The 20,399-nt window shown below is 46.5% G+C and overlaps 1 non-coding gene across 1 annotated transcript; it reads right to left on the bottom strand.

The window, feature by feature from the left end:
- Positions 1–14,717: 14,717 nt before the first annotated feature.
- TRNAQ-CUG (transfer RNA glutamine (anticodon CUG)) lies at positions 14,718–14,789 on the bottom strand. Its single transcript has one exon. It is a non-coding gene; the product is annotated as a tRNA-Gln (tRNA).
- Between the last annotated feature and the right edge of the window lie 5,610 nt (positions 14,790–20,399).

Here is a 20,399-nt window from a genome sequence, read left to right as displayed (position 1 = left end):
TGCCTTACTGATGACCGTACTGCAATGCTATCAGTCAGTTCACCATTCACTATAATACGGGTCGTGCAGTTCGCATAAGCCATTTTAACACCCTCCACTATGACTTCACCAAGGTTAGAATGCTCTAAAATGGAAAAAAGAATTTCGTGAGAAACACGATCAAAGGCTTTCGCCAAGTCAAATTGCATCATGGCTATCTGACCCCCGAGTGCATCAACACATTCTAGTACGGTTCTTGCGACATGTATATTCGTGGCAATCGATCGACCCTTGATGCCACACGTTTGATGAGACCCAACCAATTCATTTATTACGCTTTGCAGTCTTTTTGCTAAAACCTTCATGTACACCTTGTAGTCAACATTGGTGAGGCTTATCGGTCGATATGACCCCACCAACAGTCGTTTCTCCGGATCCTCTGTCTTGGGTATTAGAACAATGTGCGATGTAGAGAAAGACAATGGAACAGCATTACGTTCGTAAGCTTCAGTGATTACATCGAATATAAACTGAGCCGCATAGTGCTGAAACGTTTTAAAGAAGACAGCGCTTAGACCATCGGGTCCAGGGGCTTTCCCAGGTGACAGGTCATCTATTGCAGATTCTATCTCCTGTAACGTTATCGGTGTTTCTAGGCGCGCTTTACTTTCGTCATCCAGTGCAGGCATCAGTCTTAGAAAGTCTGTTTGAAAGCCGCCTACAGTCTCAAGCTTAGCGCTAAGCAGTTCTTCGAAGTGCTCTGCTACCGCATGCTGAATATCTTTAGCATCTTCTGTAATATGGCCGCCATACCTTATACTCCTAATTTCTTTCTGGCAGGCGTATCTTTTCTCGTCTGCTAGGGCTCGTTTTGTCGGCACTTCTCCAGCCCAAAGTTTTTCAGCCCTTGCACGTATGACAGCCGCTGTGTATCTTTCGCTGTCGATTGTTTCCAGCTCACTTTTAAGCTCTCGTATTTTACTGGCGAAATGCCCTGGCACAGTACTTTCCATGCTCAAAAAAAGAGCAAGTTGTTCATTCAGTTCTTTTTCTTTTTCTTTCTCTTTGTATCGCAGCTTACTACTCTTTTCTATTGCTTTCAATTTGACCCACTCTTTGAAGCTGTCCCATTCCGCTGCAAAACTTACTGGTCGCATAGCAAGACGATTTTCAAACTCTGTCTTAACTTCAGTAAGGAACTCTTCATCGGCAAGAAGTTTGGCATTCAGTTTCCATAGGTACCAGTTAAAGCGCGATTTCTTTCCTTTGCGACCAAACACTGCACTCACGAGACAATGATCGCTGAAAGACACAGGTTTGACCTCATATGCAGTACATAGGGAAACAAGATCTACCGAGGCATACACCCTGTCCAATCTGGCATGGCTATCTCGCTGAAAGTGCGTGAACTCTGGCTGGTTTCCAGTGGAGAACACACTACCAACATCCTCAAGGCTATACTCATGCACAAGTGCATTCAACAGCTCGGAGCTTCTGTCTCTTCGAGGTTTACACTTGGCCGCTCGGTCCACAGCTGCGCACACACAGTTGTAGTCACCAAGTACAAGCAAGATTTTGTCAGTCTTCAGCCACACCTCAATAGACTCAAAAAACAATTCACGCTCACATCCTGAATTGGGAGCATACACACACACAACAAGCCAGCATAAATTAGAGTAGGTAAAATCGGTAACCAAAAGCCGACCACTTGGACAGGCAAAAACGGACTCTACGCTTACTCCCAGCGTGTTACGTATAAATAAAAGGCATCCACCCGATACACCAACAGAATGGCATACACACACATAAAAGTTTGTTTGAAAAGAAGCCACCATACGGTCAGTGCTTTCTTGGCTCTCAATCTTTGACTCTTGCACAGCTGCTATATCTATATCATTATCCACAAGGAGGCGACTGAGCTGGCATTGTCGCCTTCTCGCTCCCAGTCCTCTAACATTCAAAGTAGCTACGTGTAACGGCGAATTAAGCTTGAGAGTCATGTACTAGAGAGAGACGCCAGTACCGGCATGGTGCCTACCTTCATGGTTGCGTGGCCTCCGCTTCTGACAAACAGCGGCGTATGCATGCATGTAATGTCCTGCCAGCAGAATGTCGGGATGCATTCAAACGAAGTCCAAGCCCATTGTTTCATTTTTGCTAACACACGCACCACTTGGTTGTAGAAGGTTCGTGACGCTGGTCGGTAGGCAGCCGACCCACAAATCGTTCAGGTCTCCACAAAAACTACGGAGGCGGTTTCCCCGCCTGCCGCGTGTCAGCCGAGAAGTTCGGCTTCGGTCTTAACGTGGCTCTTCGGATGCCAGAAGTTTTCGGCGGCGGCTCACCACAAACACCGCCTGGCAGCTGAGTCTCCTCGACGCTTTCCTCATGCGGACGTTTCGCGGCAATTAAGGCTGCTGTCTCCGGCCCAACCTCCATGGCATCAGTACAGGAAGGCTCAGTACTGAGATGATCCTCAGCGTCAGAAAATTTGGTTAAGTCTCCTGACCCTTCCTTTGACTCGCTTTCATGGTCCTGGGATGGAACGTTCAAGACATGCCGAGGTTCATTCTTTTCATTTGAGACCGTCACCTTATCCTTTGTTAAAACCGTCATGGAAGGCGCGTCCTGTTTCGTTGACTGACCTCTAATGTCAGCAGCCTCCTCCGCATCCGCCTCGTCCATAATTAACTCGGACGAGTCTTCGCTGGTCCCAGGTCCGGCAATGCTAGCGTAGGTTCGTGCACACTGGTTGTCTTCATGCCCGAACCGTCGGCAGGTTCCGCAGCGAGGAACCCGGCACTCTTTGCGGATGTGACCCGTACTCCGGCAGCGTAGGCACAACGGGGGTCTGCCTGGCACAATGACGAGCGCGAGCTCACCGCTAACATTGAGCTGATGCGGCAGGTCGTCGAGCTTCATGCCAGCTTTCAGCTTCAGCGTGACGAGTCTAGTTGTAGAGCCCTTTTCCAGCATACCTTTAACACGCCAGCGCTCCCGGGAAACGTCTGACACCTTTCCGTACGGCGCAAATGCAGCACGAACATCTTCATCTGGCACGTTGTGAAGTAGCCAGTGAAGCTTGAGTCGCACGTCCTGGTTCGCCGGGTCAATCACCAAGCAGCGACCGTTTTTCACAGACAGCTCACCTACACTGACAATCTTGTTGACGGCTTCAGTATCCTTGAGAGTGACGGCCCAGACGTGGCTCATCCGATACGCCCCCATAGCGATAACATCGGGGATTAGCGAGTGTTGTGCTAAAGCATCCCGGAAATCTTCCACCCGGTACGGGCGGGCCCTGATATCGGCGTGCAAAAAAACGGTATTCAAAACAAACCGACCTGTTGGAAGTGCAGGCAAAACGACCTGGTAAGTGTTGTCCTTTTCAGCAGTCCTGTTACCGCGGCCTGACATGGCCGCTGAAGCCGCTCCTGAGGAGCCCTGCATCCTGCGTCCGTTCACTGGCGTGGCCGGAAGCAGAATCCCCACTAGACCACGCCGGAACGTGGCAGAACAACGCAAGCGAAAGCACGAAGGAATGCAGACGCGTAACAAAAAACAAAAGAGGCGCAGGTCTCACGGAGATTGGAAATCGGATCGCTGGATTCAAAGTCCAGAGTGCTAACCATTACACCATGAGACCGCCATTTTTCCGACGCCGGGAATCGAACACGTGCCTCCTGGGTGAGAGCCAGGTATCCTAGCCACTACACCACGCCGGAACGTGGCAGAACAACGCAAGCGAAAGCACAAATGAATGCAGACGCGTAACAAAAAACTAAAGAGGCGCAGGTCTCACGGAGATTGGAAATCGGATCGCTGGATTCAAAGTCCAGAGTGCTAACCATTACACCATGAGGCCGCCATTTTTCCGACGCCGGGAATCGAACCCGGGCCTCCTGGGTGAGAGCCAGGTATCCTAGCCACTAGACCACGCTTTTTTTTTTCTTTATTGCCGTGAAACACAAAACAAAATACACATGATAAAACACGTCAACTACACTTGAGCTAACGCGTACGCGGCTAAAATCTTTTCAGGTTCACCAACTCATCAAATAGACATTGCCATTGTGGTGGATCCTGCTGCATCCTGAAAGATTCGCGTATATATACCGCACTTTCAATGAAGTTTTCACGCGCAGATCGTGTATTTATATCTGCGTGACGCACCTGCATTCGTGTTTTCCACAAACTATGGAGGCCAAGAAGCATAATTAAATCATACGGTGCATCATCGTTCTGCACTGGAAGGAATCTGATACCGTACGGAGTTAGGGGAAGTTCCTTTTTAATTGTCCTTTGGAGGACGTCCCATAGAAAGACAGCATCCCAACACTGTAAGAAGACGTGTTCAATTGTCTCCGGTTTTTTGCACAACAGGCAATTTGTTGTCCATGGGACGAAGATACCTTTTTCATTCAGCCAGGTTTTAACAGGGAGCGTATTAGAGTTGAGTTTGAAAAGGAACGGTTTAGCAGATGGCCTCACGGGCATCATCTTAACTCTTTTCAAAACGTCCTGCCCTGGGCCTCCACAGTGTAATGCCCGGTAAAAAGGCACCGGCAGCATCACGTCAATGTGATCTTTATACAGTTTTTTTCTGGGAACATTGAAAAGGTAATCAAAAGAAAACCGCACTTCCAGCAACTTGCACGAAAAAACCACCTCGCGCAGGTAGCCAGTCACAGTACCAGGCATGCTTTCACATGACACAATCCATTCAGGGAGCAGCCTCTGCAATCGCACTTGCATCACAGTTCTCAGGAAGGTATCTTTTTGATCACGCAGGAATATAAATCGCGAAACCACTTGACGCAAGAACAAATGGGCAAGGCCAAGCCCGCCCCTTTTAACAGAAATAAACAAATTCGTCCGGGCGGTTTTTTTCCATGTGGATGCCCAAATAAAAACAGCAAAAACGCGGTGCATTTTCTGGATTGAGGTTCGTGAGACACACAACACATTCATGAGGTACCACAGCCTCGAAATAAGAAAAACATTGCAAATAGAAGCGCCCGAAAACATTGAGAGTTGCCTTCCTTGCCACGCATCCGCTTTTTCTTTCGCTCTGGATGTTTCTTCCATCCAGTGCACGTTGGGATCTCGATAACAATCTAAAGGCACGCCTAGATATCGCGTTGGGAGAGCAGACCATCGCAGCTTACAGAAGAAATCAGGTGTCACGTCCCAATCACCGTGCCAAAACCCAGAGCTTTTCTCCCAATTGATCTTACATCCGGTTTGATCACAAAATGTTTGGACGACACCCGTAACTTCACAGATGCTCTTTCTAGTTGCACAAAACACTGCGTGTCATCAGCATATGCTAGCATTTTCACGTGTGCTGATTGCAGCTTGAACCCTAAAATGCGATCGCTATCAATGATAGCCAAGCAAAGTGGCTCTAAATACAGTGCAAAAAGCAGGGGTGAGAGCGGGCAGCCCTGCGTTACCGATGAACGTACTGCGATGCTGTCAGTCAGTTCACCATTCACTATAATACGGGTCGTGCAGTTCACGTAAGCCATTTTAACACCCTCCACTATGACTTTTCCAAGGTTAGAATGCTCCAAAATGGAAAAAAGAACTTCGTGAGAAACACGATCAAAGGCTTTCGTCAAATCTAACTGCATCATGGCTGTCTGACCACCGAGTGCATCAACACATTCTAGTACGGTTCTTGCGACATGTATATTCGTGGCAATGGATCGACCCTTGATGCCGCACGTTTGATGAGACCCAACCAGTTTTTTTATTACGCTTTGCAGTCTTTTTGCTAAAACCTTCATATACACCTTGTAGTCAACATTGGTGAGGCTAATCGGTCGATATGACCCCACCAACAGTCGTTTCTCTAAGTCATCTGTCTTGGGTATTAGCACAATGTGCGATGTAGCGAAAGACAATGGAACAGTATTACGTTCATAAGCTTCAGTGATTACATCGAGCATAAACTGAGCCGCATACTGCTGAAAGGTTTTAAAGAAGGCAGCGCTTAGACCATCCGGCCCAGGTGCTTTCCCAGGTGTCAGGTCATCTATTGCAGATTCTATCTCCTCCAACGTTATCGGTGTTTCTAGGCGCGCTTTACTTTCGTCATCCAGTGCAGGCATCAGTCTTAGAAAATCTGTTTGAAAGCCGCCTACAGTCAGAAACTTAGCGCTAAGCAGTTCTTCGAAGTGCTCTGCTACCGCACGCTGAATATCTTTAGCATCTTCAGTGATATGGCCGGCATACCTTATACTCCTTATTTCTTTCTGGCAGGCGTATCTTTTCTCGTCTGCTAGCGCTCGTTTTGTCGGTACTTCTCCAGCCCAAAGTTTTGCAGCCCTTGCACGTATAACAGCCGCTGTGTATCTTTCACTGTCGATTGTTTCCAACTCACTTTTGATGATGATGATGGATTTTAATGGCGCAAGGGCGACTCAGGCCAAAGAGCGCCAAACTCAAGGTTAAGGGTGTACTCAAGTTGATATAATGGAATAGTTGATTTTTCATGAAGGGATAAAAAACAGTGGTGTATAGGGTCTGAAAATGTATTCGCTCTGTAATATCGCTAAAAACAATGGTGTATAGGGCCTAAAATTCATTTGCGATATATAATGGATGCGCAATGTATAAGTAGATGTATTAAAAGATCTCATCCGTCCTTTCAAGGAGGAGCGGGCTGAGACCCACGTCGATAAGAAATTTCATGTAAAAAGCCTACTTGTAATAAAAATTTAAGCACCTGTTTTAAAGGAAACATTGGGTTGTCGCCAATAAAAGTGGATGGGTGTGCAGGTATTTGATGAGTGAACAAGGAGGGAAAATGACGTCTTCTTTCTGGTTCCAGTTGTGCACATATGATTAAAACATGAATGACAGTGAGTCGATCACCACATCTCGAGCAGTGTGGTGCAGGAGAGTTCGTTAAAAGGTATGAGTGTGTAGTATGTGTATGACCTATTCTCAGCCTGCACAAGGCTACTTCTTTGAATCTTTCTCTTTTGTCTGTAGTGTACCTGCCTATGATAGGTTTTATAGTGTGTAGTTTATTTTCAGTCGCTGTGTCCCATTCCTCTTGCCACTGTTGTCGAATTTTGTTTTTAATGTGTGGCTTGAGGTCCTGGTATATTATTTTGTCGATCTCTGTAGTATTTCGACAGGCAGCTGACACAGCAAGCCTGTCAGCCGCCTCGTTACCCGGTATGCTACGGTGGCCTGGCACCCAGCAAAGTGTAATTTTAAGTTGTAATTTATGGGCAGTGATAAGGTTGTTAAATAGAGTATTCAGGACTGGGTTCTTATTGTGCCATTTCCAAGAAGTTAGGGAGGTTAAAACACTAAGGGAGTCTGTGTAGATGACCGATGACTGTATTTTGTTTTCTATAATGTGTCTCACAGCTAACAGGATACCGTGGGATTCTGCAGTAAATATACTTGTATGTCTGTTCAGTGTTTTTGTTAGTGAAAATTGTGGTCCATGTGCGGCACATGAGACTTGAGTCGACTTTGAAGCATCAGTGTAATACTCATTACAAATGTATTTTGCCTGCAGAGACATGAAGTGCTGTTGTATGGCTATAGGAAGGGCATGTTTTCCGACTTGAAGGAATGTTAGGTCGCAATTAACAGCGTGCATTTCCCACAGAGCGATGAAATCTTTTATGGAAGTTGTATGGAGGCTGCCAACCGGGATATCCAGATATTCAATATGAGTGGCTAGTCTTATTGGGTATGGTGGTGTTAGTGACGGTTTTCTTGTGAAAAGTTCTGTGTTAGCTGTGTCAAGCAGGAGCCGGCGACAAGGATGGTCCAGTTGAGACAATATTTTGGTAGCATATCTTACAGCAGTAAATTGTCTTCTTCGCTGTAATGACCATCGGTTAGCCTCAACATAGAGGCTAGCAATTGGGCTAGTTCGGAAAGCACCTGTGGCAAGGCGAAGGCCAAAGTGGTGCACTGGATCGAGCATTTTTAGGGCAGAAGGTGATGCTGACCCGTAAACCATTGAGCCATAGTCAATACGAGACAAAACTACGCTATTCAGAAGGCTCAAGAGGCAGTCACGATCTGTGCCCCAGGACTGGTGGGACAGAATTTTTAGCAGGTTCATTGCCTTCAGACATTTTAATCTCAGCTGTTTTATGTGTGATATGAAGGAAAGCTTTTCATCAAAAACTACACCGAGAAATTTATGTTCTTTTTGAACTGCAAGGCTCTGACCACTCAGTGTAATGTTGGGCTCAGGTCTAATGCCACGCTGCTTAGTGAAAAGCACGCAGACGGTCTTTGCAGAGTTAAACTTAAACCCATTGTCGTTAGCCCATCTAGACAGTTTGTTGACGCCTAGTTGAATCTGGCGTTCACAGATGGCCAGGTTGCAAGATTTGAAACTTATCTGGACGTCATCGGCATATAAAGAATAAGAGATGGTTCTTGGCAGCACGCCCTTTAGCGAGTTCATTTTGACAATAAAAAGCGTGCAGCTGAGGACACCACCTTGAGGGACACCATTTTCCTGTATAAACAGCTTCGAGTATGTATTGCCAACACGAACTTTGAAGGTTCGTTCAGACAAGTAGCTTTTTAACGTGTTCAACATGTTCCCTGTGATACCGAGAGAGAAGAGGTCGCGGATAATACCATAGCGCCATGTGGTATCATATGCTTTTTCAAGATCGAAAAAGACAGATAGACAGTGCTGTTTGTGTACAAAAGCATCCCTTGCATAGGACTCAAATGCAATGAGCTGATCGTCTGTTGATCGCCCAGCCCTAAAACCAGCTTGGTTTGTGTCAAGAAGGCCATTGTATTCTAGGAAGTGAACAAGACGACGGTTTACCACTTTTTCGAAAAGCTTGCATAAGCAACTGGTTAGGGCGATGGGCCGATAGCTCGCTGCAAGTGTGGGTTCTTTGCCAGATTTTAATATCGGGACAATGATTGCTTCCTTCCATGCTTGAGGAAAGCGTCCTGTGGCCCATATTTTATTATACAGGCAGAGTAGGGTTTCGAGGGTGTCCACATGGAGGTGCCTGAGCATTGCATATGTGATCCTGTCAGCACCAGCTGCTGTGTTCTTACATGTGTCTAGTGCACTCTTCAGCTCCTGTAGTGTGAACGGGCTATTGTACCCTCCTGTGCATGGTCTCTTATCATGTATAGGTTTACTCTCTTCGGTCACCTTGTGCCGCAGAAAGGAATCTGTATAGTGTGCCGAGATAAATATGTATTCAAAGTGTTTCCCTAGTGTGTCTGCTTGATGTTCTAGTGTGTCGCCACTAGTGCTGACAAGAGGTGTGAGAGTGTTATATCATTTGAGTGCTCTTATTCTGTTGTAGACTTTGTGTGCGTCAGTATAAGAGTTCACAGACGAAAGGAACGAGGCCCAGCTTTCTCGCTTGGAGATGCGTCGAACACGCCTGCCATTTGCCTTTGCTCGCTTAAAGGCTATTAGGTTTTCGGCAGTGGGGTGTCGTCGCAAGTTCGACCATGCCTTGTTCTGAGCTTCACGAGCAGTCTTACATTCTGCATTCCACCAGGGTCTTCGTTTGTTTCGTGGCTTACTTGACGTTTGTGGGATGCATTTTTCTGCAGCTTCTATAATGTGCAGTGTTATCAAGCGCTGAGTTTCATCTACATCTAGACCACTAATGGATGAACAAGGCAGTGATGAGTGTTCCCTGAACATCTTCCAGTTGGCTGCATTTTCTTTGAATTTTCTGGGATTCGACACATTTTCATTTCCGTTCCCAGTATATTTTATTAAGATCGGAAAATGGTCACTTCCGTATAGGTTGTTAATGACAGTCCACTCAGTAGCTGCCAGGAACATCGAGGAGCCAATGGCTAGATCTATGGATGTGTAAGAGTTATGTGCTATATTGTAGTAAGTTGGCTGTTTCGTGTTTAGTAAGCATGATCCCGAGGACAATAAGAATTTTTCGATTAGAACACCTCGGGAGTCCGTTCTTGTACATCCCCATAATGGGTGGTGAGCATTAAAGTCTCCGACCAGCAACCAAGGTTCCGGAAGTTGATCAATCAATTTTTCAAAACTTTCGCTACTTAGCTTATAAGTTGGAGCAATATACAGGGAACATACCGTTGTTATTTTACCATAAACTAAGCTTCTGATTGCCACTGCAACTAAGTCTGTGTTGAGTGAGATGTTTCGAGAGGGGATTGATTTTTGTGTTACAATGGCAACGCCACCAGAGGAGTGAGAGCTGCCTTGCCTGTCGTTCCTGAATATATTATATTGCTTAAGGAAATTTGAGTCTGCTGGTTTTAAATGGGTTTCTTGCAGACAAAGTATGTTTGGTTGATAGTCCGCAAGAATTTCATATATATCATCTAAATTTTTAAAGAGTCCTCGACAGTTCCAATAAATGAGGAGCGCCATAATTAAAAGTTATTTAGGGGACAAGTTTAAACTTAGGTTTGTAGGTCCTTGGGACCTGTTATTGGGATTTTTCCCCTTCTTTTTCGCTCCAGTGAGCTTTGCCGCCTAGGCAGCTGGGGTGAAGAAGTTGTGTCCATCGCATCTTCAGATGCGGTGGACGACTGTGCAGAAAGCACAGGATTGTCAGTTTTAGGCCTCGACTCATGGGTCGAGGCCTTTGGGCTGGCTGACCTGTGGGTCCGCGCAGCCAGCTTTGCGGGTGGTGGTGGAGTAGCGCTAGCTGACTCCACCGTTGGCGCAGGTGGCGCTGCCCTGGAAGAACTGTGTGCTTCCTGGGCAGGTGCCGACGACCGCTGTGATGCCGCGCCCTGCTGCGTCACAACGGAGTAGTGCGGCTTTTGAGGAAGAGAAAGCCGCTTTCGTGCCTCTCCGTAAGATATGTTTTCGGTGACTTTCAGTGTAATTATTTCTTTTTCTTTTTTCCAGCATGGGCATGAGCGTGAATAAGCTGGGTGGTTACCTTCACAGTTTGAGCAAAGAAGCGGCTGTTCTTCGCAGTTGTCTGTAGAGTGTTCGTGCGAGGCACACTTTGCACATGTGAGTTGGCCACGGCAACTCTGAGAGCCATGGCCATATTTCTGACATTTGAAGCAACGGCGTGGGTTAGGGATGTAGGGCCTCAGTTTTATCTTTGTGTAGCCTACTTCGACAGATTCTGGGAGAGTGCTTGCAGCAAAGGTGAGTACAATGGGCTTTGTTTCTATCTCTTTGTTATCTCGTCTGATTTTTATCCGGTAAACATCTGTTACATTTTGTTCCTTCAGGCCTTCAAGAAGTTCTTGTTCACTCACGTACCTAAGGTCATCATCAGAGATGACTCCTCGGGCAGTGTTTAGTGATCGGTGCGGGCTAATCTGTACCGGTATTTCTCCAAATAATTCGACTGCACTTAGCTTCTGATACTGATGGTTGTATATTAATTCTAGTAGCAGGTCACCGTTTCCAAGTTTCTTTATCTTATAGCCCTGGCCAATGGCCTCAGTCAACGTTCGGGAAACAACAAATGGGGACACAAGTCGTGCAGTGATTTCCTCGTGGTCACTGTGGACCACGTGGAAACGAGGAAAGTTGTTTATGTTCTTTGAGAAGAACATGGTGGTCTCGGTGCGCCCCCTTTTAGAAGGAGGACGATCGGGGTTAAGGAGTTTAGACGCCATAAAAAAGTATATTGTTCGGCTGCAGTGCCAGCCACCCACCATGGAGCCCAACGAGGGGACGGGACAGAAATTGTCAATTCCTGCCCACGCCAGCTGTACACCGTAACTATAACCCAATATGGCGTAACTCAGGGTAGCTAGCCACACAAGGTTAACCCTCGCCGCCTGGAAGTAGGAAGAAATGAAGAAGGTAAGAGAGGACAGGACAGTTCTAAGAAAGGAAATAGGAAAGTGAAAGATGGAGGGGAGAACAGGAAAAGGCGACTGCCGATTTCCCCCGGGTGGGTCAGCCCGGAGGTGCCGTCTATGGGAAGCGTGGGCCAAAGTGGTGTGTTGCCTCCGCCGAGGGGCCTTAAAGGTCCAAACACTCGGCATCGGCCACCAGGATCCCCTTTTCCCCAGACACGACGATGCCACGCACGGCTAAGCGTGGGTGCTCGGGGTCCGTGGTGTCGCACAAAACACACAAACACCTGCTTTAACAGGTGCCCCATGCGGGGCCAACTCACTTTTTATCTCTCGTATTTTACTGGCGAAATGCCCCGGCACAGAATTTTCCATGCTAAAAAAAAACTGGAGTTGTTCATTCAGTTATTTTTCTTTTTCTTTCTCTTTATGCCGCACCTTACTGCACTTTTCTATGGATTTCAATTTGACCCACTCTTTGAAGCTGTACCATTCCTCTGCAAAACTTACTGGTCGCATAGCAAGACGATTTTCAAACTCGGTCTTAACTTCCGTAAGGAACTCTTAATCGGCAAGAAGCTTGGCATTCAGTTTCCATAGGTGCCAGTTAAAGCGCGATATCTTTCCTTTCCTACCAAACACTGCACTCACGAGACAATGATCGCTGAAAGACATGGTTTGACCCCATATGCAGTACATAGGCAAACAAGATCTACCGAGGCATACACCCTGTCCAATCTAGCATGGCTATCTCGCTGAAAGTGCGTGAACTCTGGCAGGTTTCCAGTGGAGAACACACTGCCAACATCCTCAAGGCCATACTCATGCACAAGTGCATTCAACAGCTCGGAGCTTCTGTCTCTTCGAGGTTTACACTTCGCCGCTCGGTCCACAGCTGCGCACACACAGTTGTAGTCACCAAGTACAAGCAAGATTTTGTCGACCTTGAACCACACCTCAATAGACTCAAATAACAATTCACGCTCACATCCTGAATTGGGAGCATACACACACAAAACACGCCAGCATAAATTAGAGTAGGTAAAATCGGTAACCAAAAGCCGACTGCTTGGACAGGCAAAAGCGGACTCTACGCTTACTCTCAGCGTGTTACGTATAAATAAAAGGCATCCACCCGATACACCAACAGAATGGCATACACACACATGAAAGTTTGCTTGAAAAGAAGCCACCATACGTTCAGTGCTTTCTTGGCTCTCAATCTTTGACACTTGTACAGCTGCTATATCTATATCATTACCCAAAAGGAGGCGACTGAGCTCGCATTGTCGCCTTCTCGCTCCCAGCCCTCTGACATTCAAAGTAGCTACATGTAACGGCGAATTAAGATTAAGAGTCATGTATTAGAAAGAGACGCCCGTACCCGCATGGTGCCAACCTTCATGGTTGCGTGGCCTCCGCTTCTGAAGAACAGCGGCGTATGTGTGCATGTAATGTCCTCCCAGCAAAACATCGGGCTGCTTTCAAACGAAGTCCAAGCACAGTCTTTCATTTTTTTTTTCCACACGCCCCTCTTGATTGCAGAATGTTCCTGACGCTGGTCGGTAGGCAGCCGACCCACAAATCGTTCAGGACACCACAAAACTACGGAGGCGGTTTCCCCACCTGCCGCGTGTCGGCCGAGAAGTTCGGCTTCGGTCGCAAAGTTGCTCTTCGGATGCCCGCAGTTTTCGGCGGCGGCTCACCACAAACACCGCCTGGCAGCTGAGTCTCCTCGACGCTCTCCTCGTGCGGACGTTTCGCGGCAATTAAGGCTGCTGTCTCCGGCCCAACCTCCATGGCATCAGTACAGGAAGGCTCAGTACTGAGCTGCTCCTGAGCGTCAGAAAAATCGTTTACAACTTCTGAAGCTTTCTTTGACGCGCCTTCATGGTCCTGTGATGAAAATTGCAAGGCTCGAGCTTCATTCTCTTGACTGAGGACCGTCACCTTTTTCTTCTTTAAAACCGTCATGGAAGGCGCGTCCTGTTTCGTTGACTGACTTTTAATGTCAGCAGCCTCCTCGGCATCCGCCTCGTCCATAATTAACTCCGACGAGTCTTCGCTGGTCCCAGGCCCGGCAATGCTGGCGTAGGTTCGTGCACACTGGCTGTCTTCATGCCCGAACCGTCGACAGGTTCCGCAGCGAGGAACCCGGCACTCTTTGCGGATGTGACCCGTACTCCGGCAGCGTAGGCACAACGGGGGTCTGCCTGGCACGATCACTACCGCCAGCTCGCCGCTAACATTCAACTGATGCGGCAGATCGTCGAGCTTCATGCCAGGCTTTCAGCTTCAGAGTGACGAGTCTAGTTGTAGAGCCCTTTTCTAGCATACCTTTAACCCGCCAGCGCTCTCGGGAAACCTCCGACACCTTTCCGTACGGCGCAAATGCAGCACGAACATCCTCGTCTGGCACGTTGTGTAGCAGCCAGTGAAGTTTGAGTCACACGTCCTGGTTCGCCGGGTCAATCACCAAGCAGCGACCGTTTTTTACACACAGCTCACCTACACTTACAATCTTGTTCACCGCTTCAGTATCTTTGAGAGTGACGGCCCAGATGTGGCTCATCCGATACGCCCCCATTGCGATAACGTCGGGGATTAGCGAGTGTTGCGCCAAAGCATCCCGGAAATCTTCCACCAGGTACGGGCGGGCCCTGATATCGGCATGCAAAAAAACGGTATTCAAAACAAACCGACCTGTTGGCAGTGCAGGCAAAACAACCTGGTAAGTATTGTCCTGTTCCGCAGTCCTGTTACCGCGGCCTGACATGGCCGCTGAAGCCGCTCCTGAGGAGCCCTGCATCCTGCGTCCGTTCACTGGCGTGGCCGGAAGCAGAATCCACCACGCCGGAAAATGGCACAGGATTGCAAGCGAGAGCACAAAAGAATTCAGATGCGTAACATAGCCAGAAAAAAAAAAAAAAAAAAAGAGGCGCAGGTCTCACCGAGATTTGAACTCGGATCGCTGGATTCAGAGTACAGAGTGCTAACCATTACACCATGAGACCGCCATCTTTCCGACGCCGGGAATCGAACCCGGGCCTCCTGAGAGAGCCAGGTATCCTAGCCACTAGACCACTTTTTTTTACTTTATTACCGATTTGGCAACTACAAAGATCGATCCAAGTCGCATGGAGTTAAAAACACAAGTCACTTTCTGACAGGTTTCTTGTGATAGAATGGATTAGGTGACATGAGCTTGTCCAAGACTGGCAGCCATTCCGGGGGGTCAGATTGCCCTCCGAAAACATCACGCGTGTACATTACACTTTCAACAAAATACTGATGAGCTGGGTGTACGACAACATGCTCATGGCGAACATCCATTCGCGTTCTCCATATGCTGTGCATACACACAAGACCATTAATAAATCACTGGGCACTTCTCCTGGCTTGGCGCATGGAAGATAGCGTATGCCAAACGACGTTATTGGTAAGTCCTTTTTAATAGTACGCTGTAGCACATCCCACAAAAAAACTGCATCGTGACAATCAAGGAAAATATGCTCTATGGATTCCAGCTTTTTGCAAATTAAACAGTCAGCAGACCAAGGCACAAAAAGGCCTTTGCTTTCCAGCCATGGCTTCACCGGAAGAGTGCCGGTATGCAATTGAAAAAAGAAAGATTTAGCGGACGATCTGGTGGGCATTCTTTTCACTCTCTTCAACACGTCCCGCTCCGGACCCAAAGCATATACAGAGCGATAAAGAGGCACAGGGAAAAAGGTTTCCAATAAATATTTGTACAGCCGTTTTCGCGTAACAGTACACATATACTCATTTGAAAATCTCGCCTTCACTATTTGGAAGGACGCGACAACTTCGCGAAGAAAAGCACTTAGAGCCATTGTCCCTGTAGACATAGTCGAAACTACATATTCCGGCAGTGAATCACGCAATCGCACTTGGATTACCGTTCTAAGAAAAGCATAGCTTTGTTCGCGCAAAAAAAAAAGAACCTGGTTACAATCTGCTTTAAGTATAAATGTGACAATCCCAGTCCACCATTATGCACCGTATGAAACAGATTGCATCGACTGGTACGCTCCCATGTGGAAGCCCACACAAACGTGGCAAATGCCCTATGCAGTTTTTGAACAGAGATTCTTGACATAGATAACACTTGCAGCATGTAAAACATTTTTGCAACTAGGAACATATTGCAAACGGTAGCTCTTGCGAACATAGAAAAGTTATGTCCTCCCCATTTGTTTGGGTTTTCACTTGCTCAACTTCACCGGCCCAACATTCCTTGCTTTCACGGTAATGCTTTAGTGGCACACCAAGGTGATTGCCTGGCGTTATTGTCCATTGCATACTGGAGAACAGTTCAGGCGCGTATTGCCAGTTTCCGTGCCAAAATCCTAAACACTTTGCCCAACTAATTTCGCTTCCACTTGCAGTGCAAAAAGCAGTGGCTTCTTTTACAACTTCTTGCACGCTCTCATGGTCAGTACAAAAAACCGCAATATCGTCCGCGTATGCCAAAACCCGAACTTTACTTTGAAAAAATCTATAACCGCGTATGTTTGGCCTTGTAAGCAATCTTAAACAGAAAGGCTCCAGATAAAGCGCAAACAAAAGGGGAGACAGAGGACAGCCCTGCCTTACTGACGACTGAACAGGTATACGATCGGTTAAATGCTTATTCACGACCAGTCTCGCTGAACAGCACTCGTAAATCATTTTCACGCCCTTTGTAATCACGGAACCAGCATTGGCATACTCTAAAACAGAGAACAAAATTTCATGTACCACTTTATCAAATGCTTTGTGGAGGTCTAATTGCATCATTGCTACGTGGTCATGCATCGCGTCACAACATTCGAGTACACTCCTTGCTGTGTGTATGTTAGTAAAAATGGTCCTTCCTTTTATACCGCATGTCTGATGTGGGCCTACAAGAGAAGTAATTACACGTTGGAGTCGTCGCCCTAATACTTTCATGTAAATTTTATAGTCAACATTCGTTAGACTTATAGGACGGTAAGACGCTACAGACTGAAGCTTAACTGGGTCATCTGTTTTCGGGATTAGTACAACTTGTGACATTCGAAAAGACGGAGGAGGTATGTTCTTTTCGTAGCCTTCACTAATAACTCTTTCCAGTAAAACAGCCATTTCAGTTGGAAAGGCCTTGTATATGGCAGCACCAAGACCATCTGGTCCGGGTGACTTATTGGAATTTAATTCCCCGATAACGGCCTCAATTTCCTCGGAAGTAATACTTGCTTCAAGTGTCTGCGCCACTTCGTCTTCTACTTTTGGCATCAGCGACAGAAAGTCTTTTCTGAAGCGTTCAATGTCCGGTGTTTTCAGGCTAAACAATTCGCTGTAAAATTCTACAAACGCCCGTTCAATCGTTTTTTTTTTTTCCGAGGTAACTACGTTCTGATAGCAGATTTCTTTTATCTCTTTTGACACTGCGTACCTTTTTTCGTCACTAAGTGCCCTTTTCGTGGGCGTCTCTCCAAGCCACAATTTTTCGCTGCGTGCCCTTATCATCGCACCGCGATACTTCTCTTCGTCTATCACCTCAAGTTTGGTTTTTATCTTTTTTATATCTTGGGCGAACAAGCCAGGCTTAACGCTCTCCATGCTAAGCATGTATTCAAGTGTGCTACGAAGTTCTTTTTCTTGTCCTCTTTCTTTACGTCGGAGAGTGCATGCTCGGTCAATAGGAGTTCTCTTTATATCGCACTTAAACTGCTCCCACGCTTGTATAAATTTAGAGTCATTTTGTAACATATGCTTAATATATTCTTTAACTTTAGTGGTAAATTCTTCATCCAGCAGCAGTTTCATTAAATTTCCATAGCTCCCAATTGAACTTTGTTGCCTTACTTTTCATGCCTAGAGTAATCATTACGAGGGAGTGGTCACTAAAGCTCATGGGAAGTGTTTGATATTCCGAGCACAAGGGCACACAATCAATGGGAACATATATACGGTCCAACCTTGCATGACAGCTACCTTGAAAGTGCGTGAACTTTGCTTGGCCTTCATGCGTCATTATACAGCCAGCATCTTCAAGCTCTGCCTCATTAACAATGTCAATAAGTAACTCTGCACTCTTGTCACGAAGGACACGGTCTGTTGTTCTATCTTCCGGTCTACAGACACAGTTGAAGTCTCCAAGCAGGAGAACACGTCTCTCATGTATTAGGAAGGATTTCATATAGTGAAAAAACTCTTCCCGCTCAAACGTTCTAGTCGGCGCATAAACACAGATCACTCTCCAGTCCAATCCAGAAAAACTGAAATCGCATATCAAAAGCCGACCACTCTCACACGAGAACACAGACTGTACACACTCTATGCAATTTCGAATGAGAATAACACATCCCCCCGATCTTCCAACCGCATGACAAACGCAAACAGTATATCTACACTCTTAAAAAAAAGGTAGTTGTGGTTACTAACTTTTAGGGTAGTAACTGCTTGTCACATATGTTACTAACTAGTTAGTAAGTGCAGGTTAGTATCTGCTAGGTAGTAGCATATACTACCTCTAGAAGGTAGTGATCAGAACTACCTCCAGCAAATTTTACTACTTCTAGATGTAGTACCAGCAACTACATTTAGTAATCTTTACTACCTATAGAAGGTAGTAATCAGAACTACCTCCAGCAAATTTTACTACTTCTAGATGTAGTACCAGCAACTACATTTAGTAAACTTTACTACCTATAGAAGGTAGTAAGAACTACCTTTACTAGTATTCACTACCACTGCAGGTAGTAAGAGTATCTACCTACAGCAAAACCTACTACCTATAGGAGGTAGTAAGAGGAACTACCTTTAGCAAAATACACAGCTCAGAGGTAGTAATAGCAGCTACCTAAATCAACATATACTAACTCTGTAAATAGTAACAGTCACTACTTTTAGCAATATGCACCACCTACAGAAGGCTGTAACAGTAATAAACTGTAGTAAAAATACTAGACATTTAACAAACTCCTCTGCTTTGTTGCTATAACCACTAACCTGAACACTGGATTACATAAGATGGAAGCACTCAAGCAGTGGTCATACATGGCTTCCGAAAAAGCAAACAAATTGAACACAAGTGTGGCTAAGAAGAGACTTTATTTCTCATTATTCAGTTCAAGCATTCAACTTTCTAAACAAACAAACAGTTGCCCGCATCACAAGTGGTGAAAAGGAGATTGCCTGAAGATGAGAAAAATACTCAAAAAGAAAGCAGGTACTTTTGTTCTGTTTTGGTTATAACTTATCACACATTCATATGAGACAGTGTATTTACACCAGAGTTGAGTGTGTTGAACTTGAAACCTTTATAGGAGGTTAAGGTATTGTCGTGACGCTGGGGCTACGTCGACCCGGCCTTCACTTGGTAGCGTGCAGAGACTCGGGGTTGTAGAAGGACTGAATCTTCGAAGTTGGTGAAATATGTACAAGCAGGTTTAATGGCACTTTGAGAAATCTTATTTACATGAATATTTACAAGAAAAAGAAGGGTACATCGGCAAAATGGCAAGCGTTAAGAGTTCATAGCGAGAAGCGACTGGATGAGCCGTTTACCCAGGGCCCAGAGCGACATTTCGTGCTCTGCAGCGTCCTTAAAACCCCCTATGTCCAGCCCCTCTCTGAAGATGCTGACCAACCAAATCCAGGGCACGCCCCTCAGGTATCGGCATCCAATCGAACACATCACTGCACTGATGGTCTGAAGCACTGACTGGTCCGGCATTCATTCGTTGGGCGTGATCACTTGTTGGCGGGAAAAGCTTGGGAACGGCGAGGAGAGGAGGTACATTTCTATTCTTCAGCAAAGAAACCACAGGCTGGTTCTGACAAGTGGTTTTACTTCTCAGAAACCCGAGTGCACGTGGCGCCGCATCCGCTCCCAGCATTGTCCGTTTTCGACAATTGCAAATCTTTCCTGCATTCCTGGGAAATCACTTAATGGCTGTATGCGTCATGCTCCTTTCTTGTCCTGCACGTCAGCGGACATGTCACTCTGTCGTCTCCTTTGGAAAGTAGGCATTCCTCACTGGACGATAGGGCTTATCGACTGGAAGGGTGAACAAAAGAAAGAAAGCACTTCCTGCATTTCCCGCAGGGGGACGTTTCTTGGTGTTTTTCCAGACGTTCTCTTGGCAGGGTCAATTTGGCATTTGCAGAGTGTCCACAAAGCAAAACAGGCTTACAAAACAGGATTCCTGGAAACAGGCTCACTTAGAGCCATTGGACCATCACCACATATTCACAGCACTTTTCCATGCCCACAGGCGAACAATAGAGCGCGCAAATGCGGATGCTTGGTCGTAACAGCCTCCTCCCCCGCCAGAAGAGTCTCGGAGGGCAGCAGTCCCAGCTGCTGCATGAAGAGACGACTTAATGGCCTGCACGTGAACGCTTGAAGCTCGCTGTTGCTTGTCGCGTTGTCTTGATTGTTGTAGGCCAAATTGCTCGAGCTGTCTGAAACTCAACCACATGTCGAAGCAAGCACTCGGCTCCCGTCTGAAGAGACCAGGTTAAAAGAAAACTGCCACTGTTGTTCGAGAAAAGCCCACTCTCAAGACGTTCAGGACCCACGTATTCCTAGAAAACCAAACGTGCTGCTTTACATAGCCACACATATACAAGCG

Source organism: Amblyomma maculatum, chromosome 1, assembly GCF_055883805.1.
Source record: "Amblyomma maculatum isolate TAMU_Amacu chromosome 1, ASM5588380v1, whole genome shotgun sequence".
NCBI classification, from domain to species: domain Eukaryota; kingdom Metazoa; phylum Arthropoda; class Arachnida; order Ixodida; family Ixodidae; genus Amblyomma; species Amblyomma maculatum.
This window is presented reverse-complemented; position numbering and strand designations above follow the sequence as displayed.